The following is a 12238-nucleotide window of genomic DNA, read 5'->3' on the forward strand; positions in this document are numbered from 1 at the left end:
CTCTCTCTTTCTTCCCTCCTTCATCTCTTTCTCTCCTCTCTGTCTCTCTTTTCTCTGTCTCCTTCTCCCTCTTCTCTCTCTCTCTTTTTTTCCTCCTATCTCTTCCCTTTCTCTCTTTCTCTTTTCCTCACCTTCTTTCTCTCTTCTTCTCATACCCTATGTCTTTCTCTCGTCTCTTTCTCACCTCCTCTTCTCTCCCCCCAATTCTCTCATCTCTTCTCTCTCTTTCCCTCACCTTCTCTCTCTCTCTCTTCCCCCACCCCATTTCTTTCTCTCTTCTCTCTCTCTCCTCTGTCTCCTCCTCTCCCCCCTTTCTCTCTCCTCTCTCTTTTTTTCCCCTCTTTTCTCTCTCTCTCCCTTTCTCTCTCCTCTTTCTTCACTTTATTCTCTCTTTCTCTCTTCCTCACCTTCTCTCACTCTTCCTCTTCCTGCACCCCATCTCTTTCTCTCCTCTCTCTCTCTTCTCTGTCTCCTTCTCCCTCTTCTCTCTTTTTCTCTCCTCTCTTCCCTTTCTCTCTCTCTCTTTTCCCCATCTTCTTTCTCTCTTCTTCTTCCCACACCCCACCTCTTTCTCTCCTCTCTCCCTCACCTCCTCTCTCTCTCTCCCTCCCTTTCTCTCTCCCCTCTCTTCTCTTTCTCTCTCTCTCTCTTTTCCTCTTCTCTCCCTTTCTCTCTCTTCTTTCTTCTCTCTCTCTTTCTCTTCCCACACCCCATCTCTTTCTCTCTCCTCTCTTTGTCTCCTTCTCTCTCCTCCCTCTCTTCTTTCTCTCCCTCACCTTCTCTCTCTCTTTCTCTCCCCCTTCTCTCTTTTCTCTGTCTCCTACTTTCTCTCTCCCTTTCTCCTCTTTCTTCTCTCTCTCTTCCTCTTTTTCTCTCTCCCTCCCTTCCTCAGAACAGAGCAGAGAAGTCCAAGGTAGAACCAATTGGCCAAGTGAAAAATTACAAAATTGGGCCAGGCGGCTGAGTTCACCCCAAGGTTGCCCCAAATTGGCTTTCCCTTTTAACTCAAACCCCATATTCAGAACAGCTTTGAGGGCCTCCAGAGAGGTGGCATTTCCCTGGGAGAAAGACTCCAATGGCTCCTGGTTCTCCCTGAGGTCTCTGTTAGCCATCGCACCGAACCAGGAAGGGAGCTGCCTCGTTTTAGTTTAGGGTGCTGAATGCAGGCAGCTCAACTGAGGGTTGAATGGGTCCCTTGAAGGTTGGGTCAATTGGCGCATCCAGGCAAGAGGAGGGTGGCTATCAAATGATAGCCAGGCAATGACCATTCTCTTCGTTCATACATTTAGTTCAGTGATGGCGAACCTTTTTTCCTTCAGGTGCCCAAAGAGTGTGCACACATGCTATCGCACATGGACGAGTGCCCACACCCATAATTCAATGCCTGGGGAAGACGGAAGCAGCTTCCCCCACCTCCTGGAGACCCTCTGGAGGCCGGAAATGGCCTGTTTCCCAACTTCTGATGGGCCCAGTAGGCTCATGTTTCACCCTCCCCAGGCTCCAAGGATTCCCTGGAAGCCAAAAACGCCCTCCCAGAGCCTCTGTGCAAGCCAAAAATCAGCTGGCCAGCACACACATGCACGTTGGAGCAGAGCTAGGGCAACAGCTCATGTGCCAGCAGATATGGCTCCATGTGCCACCTGTGGCACCCACGCCATAGATTCGCCATCTACTGGTTTAGTTGGTACCCTGGGCAGTTTTACAATGTCATAACAAAACCATCCAAACACACAAAAGCATGGGTTAAAAGCAGAATTAGGAACAAGTTAAAACATGCAATAAAAATAAATATCAAAGTTAAAAATTCAAAAAGCTGCAGCGTTCAGAAGCTGCCAACATCGTACTTTTGGACCCCACGCTAATTGGGTGGGAGCTTGCCCCACTTCTGATGGGGGTGAGATGTTCCGAAAAGCCACAGCAGAGAAGACCTCCCCTCTTTTATCCTGCAGCCAAAATTCCTTGACTGACAGGATCCAGAGATGTCCTTCCTGCTTGAGTAGGTGGGAGGGGTCGGCGTAATTGGGGTGAGAGAGTCTGATGAGAGTTTGATGAGCTGCTGCTTAAAATGGGATCCCAAGTAACTTCGCAAGAGACGTTACCTCAGTGTTTCTCCATCTTGGCAACGGAAGATGTACAAACTCCAAAAGGCCAAGGTTGAGAAAAACTGAATTAACTAATCATTCGTTGAGATCTTCTGCCACACGAATCCCAGCGACCGATTAGGTGCCACAGAGTTGGCCTTCTCCAGGTCCCGTCGACGAAATAATGTCGTCTGGCGAGACCCAGGGGAAGAGCCTTCTCTGTGGTGGCCCAGACCCTCTGAAATCAACTCCCAGCGGAGATCAGGACTGCCCCCGCCCTCACTGCCTTTTGCAAACTCCTAAAAACCCACCTCTGCCACCAGGCATGGGGAAATTGATTCCCCCGGGCCATTCCATTTTATATATGGTTTGTTTGGGGTGTATGACTGTTTTTATATTAAGGGTTTAAACTGTTTTTTAATCATTGGATTTGTACTGTGCTTTGCTGTTGTGAGCCGCTCCAAGTTGTCAGAGAGGGGCGACATACAAATCTAATTAATATTAATAACAATAATAATAATGATGATGATGATGATGATGATGATGATGATGATGATGGTTGCCTTCCAGAGATGGGCTGCTAAGTTGGAAGGGTGACGTGTGTTCGCCCCTGTGGCTCTGAGAGCTAGCGGAGTCCAGTGCAATTCTGCCGCTGCACCTGGGCAGGTAGCAAAATTGCACACCGACACGCAGGGGTGCCCATATTTCGGCATGGAAACCGCACCGAATTTAAGAACTTGAAAACTATCCTTCAGCAATTATTGTATAAGAAATGGACTTTGGAATGAAGATCTGACTGAGAAGAATGTTATCTGCAAACTTCTCTCCTGTCCGAGGAAGACTGGAGCTCCAGTCCATCCTCAAAGCTGGAGGCATTTCCTAAAGGATTATTAGGGGCCTTGTATGAGAAAATATTATTTTACTGAAAGAGTAGTAGATACTTGGAACAAACTTCCAGCAGACGTGGTTGGTAAATCCACAGTAACTGAATTTAAACATGTCTGGGATAAACATAGATCCATCCTAAGAAAATAGCATAAGGGCAGACTAGATGGATCATGAGGTCTTTTTCTGCCGTCAATTTTCTATGTTTCTATGTTTCTATGTAGTCCATCTCTGTCCATCGCAGGCCAAGGAGAAACAGATGCATTCCTGCAAAATTCCTAATGAAAAACTATTCCAATAAAAGAATGAAGCAGCTTCTTGCTTTTCAATTTTATTTTTATTTTTATATTTGTTGTTGTTGTTGTTATTATTATTATTATTATTTTGTAATTCTCTGCTTTAAAGCTTTGGTGTTTTTTTTAAAAATGAATTTTTTGAAACATAAAACTACACATACAAAAAGTAGACACATCATAAAATACATACAAGCAATTTACGGAAACTTGTGCCTTTTGAGATATTTTACATTGCCTTTTCTACATTGTCCTGTTTTATTTTGTCTGGTTTTTTAAAAAAAAAATCTGTTTTTTTCTCTATGCAATTGTATAATTTTTCCCATATGGTATAATAATCATTTCCCTGTTTATTCTGCAATTCCATCGTCATTTTACTCATTTTTATGCATTCTAGTATCGTTCTGATTATCATGTGTTCTGTTGGTATATTTTCTTCTTTCCAATTTTCTGCAAAGCTCAATCTTGCCGCTGGATTAATGCTTTCAAAGGTATCCTATGCAGACCAAGGGTCTCCAATCTTGGCAACTTTAAGCCTGGCGGACTTCAACTCCTAGAATTCCCCAGCTGGGAGTTGAAACATAGAAACATAGAAGACTGACGGCAGAAAAAGACCTCATGATCCATCTAGTCTGCCCTTGTACTACTTTTTGTATTTTATCTTAGGATGGATCTATGTTTATCCCAGGCATGTTTAAATTCAGTTCCTGTGGATTTACCAACCACGTCTGCTGGAAGTTTGTTCCAAGCATCTACTACTCTTTCAGTCAAATAATATTTTCTCACGTTGCTTCTGATCTTTCCCCCAACTAACTTCAGATTGTGTCCCCTTGTTCTTGGGTTCAGTTTCCTATTAAAAATACTTCTCTCTGGAATCTTATTTAACCCTTTAACATATTGAAATGTTTCGATCATGTCCCCCCTTTCCCTTCTGTTCTCCAGACTCTCCAGATGGAGTTCATGAAGTCTTTCCTGATAAGTTTTATGCTTAGGTCTGCTAGGCTTAAAGTTGCCAAGGTTGGAGACCCCTGCTATAGATAGACCACAGAATTTTTCATTTGTGGTCAGGCCAATTGCTTCTTAGCTACTTCAAACCAGGGGGAGCTTTGAGGAATGATGGCTTGCTTGTCCCCTTCTGGATGGAACCCTCCTTCTATGGAGACCCCCACCCCTAACCCCCCAACTGTTGCAGTACTCACCCAAGCTCTCTCGGCTCCTGGCTGCAGCTGCACAAAGGCTTCGCCCTGGAAAAGCAGCGGCTCCTGCCTGACCGGGCTGCCCAAGGCTCCTCTGGCTGACCGGCCCCTTTGGCAGAAGCAGCCCTTTTCTTATCTCCTAGGAATATTGGCACCCTCCCCATCAATCAGGGGGCGTGGGAGAAGGGTGACAAGAGGGGAGGGGCCACTCCAGCTGGCTGGGGAAGAAGAGCTGTTTGCTCTTCGGGGCACCGAGTTCAAGCTTTCATTTCGGGAGACTCTGCCAGGTTTAGTTGCCAGCCTGGGCAAAGCAAAGGGCGCAGAGCCATTCAGAGCCAGTGGAGGAACGCTCCTTCCTCGATGCAGAGGCAGTTTGGGGAAAGGCCGTCCCTCCTGCATAAGCGAGGAAGTGGTGGGCATCTCCTAAAAGATGTGTCACCACTGGTGCCCTCAAAGACTTCGCCTGTGTCCTTCTTGAATGCGACAGAGGCAGTCACCGCATCTGATGGGTGGACTTTAACTCCCAGAATTCCTCAGGCGTGAATTCTGGGAACTGTCGTCCTATCCTTTGGGAATGTGCTGGCATATAAAGCACTGAGGACAAAAGGGGGCCTTGAGTATACATAGAAAGATTGACAGTGGGAAAAAGACCTCCTGGTCCATCTAGTCTGCCCTTGCACTATTTCCTGTATTTTATCTTAGGATGGATCTATGTTTATCCCAGGCATGCTTCAATTCATTTACTGTGGATTTACCAACCACGTCTGCTGGAAGTTTGTTCCAAGCATCTACAACTCTTTCAGTCAAATAATATTTTATCACGTTACTTCTGATCTTTTCCCCAACTCACCTCAGATTGTGCCCCCTTGTTCTTGGGTTCACTTCCCTCCTGAACTTTATTTAACTCTTTACCATATGTAAATGTTTCAATCGTGTCCCCCCTTTCCCTTCTGTCCTCCAGATTATACAGATGGAGTTCATGAAATCTTTCCTGATACGTTTTATGCTTAAGACCTTCCACCCTTTTTGTAGCCCGTCTTTGGACCCGTTCAATTTGATCCATCTCTTTTTGTAGGTGAGGTCTCCAGAACTGAACACAGTATTCCCAATGGGGTCTCACCAGCGCTCTATACAGCGGGATCACAATCTCCCTCTTCCTGCTTGTTATACCTCTAACTATGCAGCCAGGCATTCTACTTGCTTTCCCTACTGCCTGACCGCACTGTTCACCCCTGTACAGAGGGATCTGCATGGAGTCTGTCTGGGAGCAGAGGTGGGATTCAAGATCGGCTGCCTCGTAAAGGCAGGCAAAGCCAGTCCATTATTATTATTATTATTATTATTATTATTATTATTATTATTATTATTAATGCCTTTCTTTCTTTCTCTCTCTCTCTCTCTCTCTCTTTGATAAGAACCTAAGAAGAGCCCTGCGGAATTGGACCAAAGCCCAACTGCAACTCGATGGGCTTTGGCCTGATTCAGCATGGCTCTTCTTATGTTCTTATGAGCAGATGAAGCTGTCCCACCCCCAGCTTCCAAGTACCCAGGCAGAGATCCAAAACCTGGGCAGATTTTTCGGGGGGGGGGGGGGATTGAATCCTGGATCTTTTCAATGCAGTGTGGAGCATCTCCCGCCACTGGGAATGTCCTGGCAATTTTTCTCCATATCTTTTCTAATCAACGCACTAGGCAGGTTTCGCCTCTTTCAGCACTTATGTCCTGTTCATAGGACGCACAACGCTGACTGGGGGAGCAAAGGTGAGAAAGCTGATAAAGTGTCACCACGGATGGCCCCTAAAGTCTGAGTTGGAATAAAAAAGGTGGGGAGCAATTGTCATAAAAACAAAATACATTCACCTTTTGATAAAGTAAGATAAGTAAATCTATCCCCAGTTAAACTTCCAAATATCAATTGCTTGTATGGAATAAATAGATAGATAGATAGATAGGTAGGTAGGTAGATAGATAGATAATGATAGGTAGGTAGGTAGGTAGGTACCATAGGTTGATTGATTGGTTGATTGATTGATAGAGATGATAGATAGATAGATAGATAGATAGATAGATAGATAGATAGATAGATAGATAGATAGATAGATAGATAAATGGTTGGATGGATGGATAGATAGATAAATAGAAAAAAAGAAAAAGGAGGGAAGAAAGAAAGAAAGAAAGAAAGACAGACAGACCTCAGGTATAGTCAATGTGGTGCCCTCAGCACTGTAAGTGAAACTCCACCTATGTGATCAAGCTCACCTCTGCAACACATTAAAAATGGACAGAGCTTTATCACACCGTTGTATCTGTCATCTTGACTTTTTTAAAACATACCATCTTGGTGTAGGCCCTTGGGATCTCAATTTAGAAAGGAGAGGAGAGGAGAGGAAAGGAAAGGAAAGGAAAGGAAAGGAGAGGAGAGGAGAGGAGAGGAAAAGAGAGGAGAGGAGAGGAGAGGAGAGGAAAGGAGAGGAGAGGAGAGGAGAGGAAAGGAGAGGAGAGGAAAGGAAAGGAAAGGAAAGGAAAGGAAAGGAGAGGAGAGGAGAGGAAAGGAAAGGAGAGGAGAGGAGAGGAAAGGAGAGGAGAGGAAAGGAAAGGAAAGGAAAGGAGAGGAGAGGAGAGGAAAGGAAAGGAGAGGAGAGGAAAGGAGAGGAGAGGAGAGGAAAGGAAAGGAGAGGAGAGGAGAGGAGAGGAAAGGAAAGGAGAGGAGAGGAGAGGAGAGGAAAGGAAAGGAGGAAAGATCCCATTTGATTCCTGGAAAATGGAGAGAGGAGAGCAGGATCCGAGGAGAAGGAATGTGCCGCTGCCCTTGCCACACAGCCGAGGCAAGTCCCTCACCTGCGGTACGTAATCCCCTTTGGGATGGGACAAGAACACGACAAGGTGTTCCAAGCATGGCACCTTTGCGCTTCAGGGGTTGTGTAATCTCTTCTTGCCTTTATCAATGTGTTGGGTAATTAAGAGGCCTTGTTTATAGCCCTTGTTTTTCTGTTGGCTGAAGGTAGTGAATCCCACAGATGCTTTTATGACAACGTTTTGCAAGGCTCAAGGGACGGGGAGGAAATTTCCACTTGCTCGCTTCAGCATGAGGCGCCCCTCTGGTTCCCGGCAGCAGCAAATGGGGGGCCTGGGGGACTGGAGGGGTGGAGAGAAGGAAGGGGGAGATGTTTTTAGTGCTTCTGCCTCCACAGCTGATGGGAAACTCTGTGGCATCAAGTCACGGAGAGCCGGTCTCGCTGTTGGGCAGCAGGAAGCAGGAGCTCAAAGGGCAGCCACTTTAGGGAAGGGGGGGCAGAGTATAGGCATTGTTGCTGGTCCCCCTTGGCAGACCCAGCGATGCCCTGACAAGAACAGAGTGCCCGGCAGCCCTTGGACACAGGCAGGAATGAAAAAGAAGGATTACGAAAGGACAGCCACCCTTGTACCCTAAACAGCATTGCTGCACCTGGTGTCTTCTGAATGCCCCAGAGTCCGTGGACCTCTTTGTTCCTCCCTCTGGAAGATGGATGGAACCTGCAGTCCACTAATTCAAGCATGGTTCATCAATCTTGGCAACTTTAAGATGTGTGGACTTCAACTCCCAGAATCCTTTAGGGCACAGGTCACCAACCTGTGGTCTGTGGACCACTGATGCTCCATGAGAAAATGTTGATTTATTTATTTATTCATTCATTAATCAGATTTGTATGCCGCCCCTCTCTGCAGAGCCGGGGCGGCTCACAGCAATAATAATACAATGTAAACAAATCTAATATTTAAGTTAATTTAAAACCCTAATTTAAGAAACCAATCATACATACTGACATACCATGCATAAATTTTATAAGCCTAGGGGGAAGGGAAAGTTTCAATTCCCCCACGCCTGACGACAGAGGTGGGTTTTAAGGAGCTTACGAAAGGCAAGGAGGGTGGGGGCAACTCTGATATCTGGGGGAAGTTGGTTCCAAAGGGTTGGGGCCGCCACAGAGAAGGCTCTTCCCCTGGGTCCCGCCAAACGACATTGTTTAGTTGACGGGACCCGGAGAAGGCCAACTCTGTGGGGCCTAACTGGTCGCTGGGATTTGTGATGGTTTGTGGAGAAATCTTGGCCCCTGGGCCAGATATGACCAAGAGTAATTAATCCTTTTTTAATCCTCTAACCACTGATAAAATACTTCCCATATCTTATAATATCCGGTTTGTTCTTTTCCCTTGATTTCTAATGTTAATCTGTTCATTTCTGCACATTCTACTATTTTTCTAATGACCTTCTCATCAATGGGAATTCCTTCACTTTTCCAATGTTGAGCAAATACAATTCTAGCTGCAGTCAATACATGAACAATTAAATATACATTCTCTTTATTGTAAATGTCAAATCCTTTTTTTTTAAGACTTCCAGAAGCTTTACCACTGAGGAGAGGACTCTGTGGACAACCAGTTTTTATGCTTTCTCTCTCAATTTGCCTGCTCTCCTTCCATACAGGAGTCATTTTCTGGTAAAAATCATCCCAACTTCCTAAGGGCAATATAGAGCAGACTTTCAATTGCCTTAGCTTTGCATGGTCCAAGGAGGTTGTCGGATGGAGCCAGGTGTGATGTTTGCCAGGCAATTATTTTGGGAGGCCTTCAAGATTAATATTAAATCTTACAAGCTCGGAAAACAAGAAGCACTTGGATTTCCAGAAAATGATTTTTTTATTACTAGAAGATAACCTAACAGAACCAGTTGGAAGCCTACCAAAGTAATCCTCCAGCTCAACTTAAACCTAGTGTAATTATAACAGGGCCTCTTTCCCACTTCCGTCATCTCCCAGAACCTCTTCATTAACAACTACCTCTCCACTCCGTGTTCCCAAGGGCTGTTAAATCCTCTATCCCAATATGTGACCCTGACTTATGGACAAGGCAAAATGCTTGTCTCGGACAAAATGGCAATGAGATTCTGGAAACAAAGATGACCAACTCCTGCCTCTTGACGTTAGCATGAGAATGCAACATCTGGGTAAACCAACCCTTCCCTTAAACAAACCGTGAGAAGTCAGCCTTATGCTCTGGGGTGTTTGGGGACTTCAAAAGCCCCAATGAGCTGAAATTGACAGGTGCCACTTCTCCCAGGCAGACTGAAGCTCCTAGTCAATACCCTGACGGTGAGGAACATCTTAAGCCTTTTCTGTCATAACCTCTGAGGAGCAACAGGCAACACCAGTCGGTTGAGAAGGGCAGCATAGGAATCTAATTAAATAAAGTACCAAAACCCACTGCAACAACATCGCCAAAAAGGCTTCAAGAGTTGTTAACCTAAATCCTACGTAGCTTCTGCTCTGGTAATCTCACACTACTAACCAGAGCATACAAAACTTTCGCCAGACCAATCCTTCAATACAGCTCATCTGTCTGGAGCCCGCACCGCATATCAGACATGAATACATTACAAAGTGTCCAGAGATACTTTACTGGAAGAGCCCTCCACTCCTCCACTCGTAACAGAATACTGTACATAACTAGACTGACAATCCTAGGTTTAGAAAGCTTAGAACTACGTCGCCTTAAACACGACCTAAGCATAGTCCATAAAAATCATCTGCTACAAAAGTCCTTTCTGTCAATGACTACTTCAGCTTCAAGCACAACAACTCACAAGCACACAAAAGATACAAACTTAATATAAACCGCTTTAAACTCGACTGCAGGAAATACGACTTTAGTAACCGAGTAGTTGATGCATGGAACTCACTACCAGACTCTGTAGTATCATCACCTAACCCCCAAAACTTTACCCTGAGATTATCCACTGTTGACCTCTCCCGATTCCTAAGAGGTCAGTAAGGAGCGTGCATAAGTGCACCAGCATGCCTTCCGTCCCCTGTCCTAAGGTTTCTCAAGCTGCATCTCGGCTCCTCTGAGGACCTCTGGCTTTGCTGGACTCTCCTGTGTCCACCTCCCACCCTTGACCGTTTTCCTCCAGTCAACCTTTGGGTTGCCAGCATCCCTGCCCACCCACCCCCTCAGGAATTCACAGCCAATCTCTTCTCTTTGGAGACCCACTAAGCAATTAAAACCACCCCTTTCTCTAAGAATTGGAAGAAATTATAGTGTGTTGGAAATGCTACTCACAAACAGCTACTAAGGGAAGCAAAGACTCTTCTCTCCAGCCTTGAAGCAGCTAACAAAAGTCATCCCAGCTAATGGGAACTGCTTAATTAGGACTTGCCGTTGTCCCTCCCAGCATCACAACAGCCACCAAACCTACTTGGGAATTGGTGTCCAGCTGTGCTTTTGTATCATTTTGGCTTCCAGAGGGGAAGGGATTTTTTAAAAAAAATAATTGTTCTTCGACATGGGAGTTCATGGAGCATCCAGGCGCTCACCAGGGACTTCCAAACTGGTGGCAGTCCCTCACCGTCTGTCTCACATCTTCCTCTGGGGCATCCTGCAGGGGCTCATTAACTAACTCAAAAGAGATCAGAGGCTCCTGGGAGTTTTCACACCTGATCGCCAGGTGCTTGGAAGAGCACAGTGTTACTTGTACGTACAAATGTAACAGGAAAGAAAAGACGATGTAGCAAGTTTTAAATAAAATATACTGCTCAAAAAAAAAAGAGGGGACACTTAAATCAGTGTTTCCCAACCTTGGCAACTTGAAGCTATTTGGACTTCAACTCCCAGAATTCTCCAGCCAGCAAATGAATGAATGAAATATTCTCATTGAATATTTCATTTGCACAACTATTCCATTTGCACAACAGCATGTGAAGTTGATTGTCAATCAGGGTTGCTTCCTAAGTGGACAGGTTGATTTCACAGAAGTTTGATTTACTTGAAGTTATATTCTGTTTTTTAAGTGTTCCCTTTATTTTTTTGAGCAGTGTATATAATAATAATAATTATAATAATAATAATAATAATTATTATTATTATTATTATTATTATTATTATTATTATTATTTAGATTTGTATGCCGCCCCTCTCCGAAGACTCGGGGCGGCTCACAACAATGATAAAAACAATATTATAGTGACACAAATCTAATATTAAAAGAAATAACTAAAACCCTATCATGTTAAAACCAGACAACACATACATACCAAACATAAATTATAAGAAGCCTGGAGAAACGATGTCTCAAATCCCCCATGCCTGGCGGTATAGGTGGGTCTTGAGTAGTTTACGAAAGACAAGGAGGGTGGGAGCAGTTCTAATCTCCAGGGTGAGTTGATTCCAGAGGGCCGGGGCCGCCACAGAGAAGGCTCTTCCCCTGGGGCCCGCCAGATGACATTGTTTAGTCAACAGGACCCGGAGAAGGCCAACTCTGTGCGACCTTATCGGTCACTGGGATTCGTGCGGTAACAAGCGGTTCCGGAGGTACTCTGGTCCAATACCATGTAGAGCTTTAAAGGTCATAACCAACACAATAATTTTCTGATCATTACGATAATATCAATTCAGTGGTGAAAATGTGTGTTGGGATATCTATGGAGATTCTCGGTCATCCAGGCCATGGTTCTCCCAAAGGTGCTTTTGCAAGAGGCAACTGGACCTTCTGGGGTTTTTTTTCCTTGAAGACATTTCGCTTCTCATCCAAAGAGCTTCTTCAGCTTCAATGAAGAAGCTCCTTGGATGAGAAGCAAATGTCTTACAAGAAAAACCAGAAGTTCCATTTGCGTCATGAAAAAGCACCTTTGGGATATGCATTGTGATATTGTTCAAAATATCACTTATAAAACAACCTGATTGCAGGTCTATGATGTTTATCTTATCTTACCGGGAACATACTCATTTCATCATAGCTAAGTTGACGTCC

The 12238-nt window shown here is 44.8% G+C and overlaps 1 protein-coding gene across 3 annotated transcripts in view; it reads right to left on the bottom strand.

The window, feature by feature from the left end:
- The window catches only part of AQP8 (aquaporin 8), a 33761-nt gene that overhangs the window by 13731 nt on the left and 7792 nt on the right, over positions 1-12238 (bottom strand). Inside the window, exon 1 of one of the 3 annotated variants that reach the window (XM_070760906.1) lies at positions 4459-4550. The exons of the other annotated variants lie outside the window; for them this stretch is intronic. The gene's annotated coding sequence lies outside the window, so the exon portion shown is untranslated. Of the gene's footprint in view, positions 1-4458; positions 4551-12238 lie in introns of those variants that run through there. 3 annotated transcript variants of the gene reach the window in all.

This window comes from Erythrolamprus reginae, chromosome 9 (assembly GCF_031021105.1).
Source record: "Erythrolamprus reginae isolate rEryReg1 chromosome 9, rEryReg1.hap1, whole genome shotgun sequence".
In the NCBI taxonomy this organism is placed as follows: domain Eukaryota; kingdom Metazoa; phylum Chordata; class Lepidosauria; order Squamata; family Dipsadidae; genus Erythrolamprus; species Erythrolamprus reginae.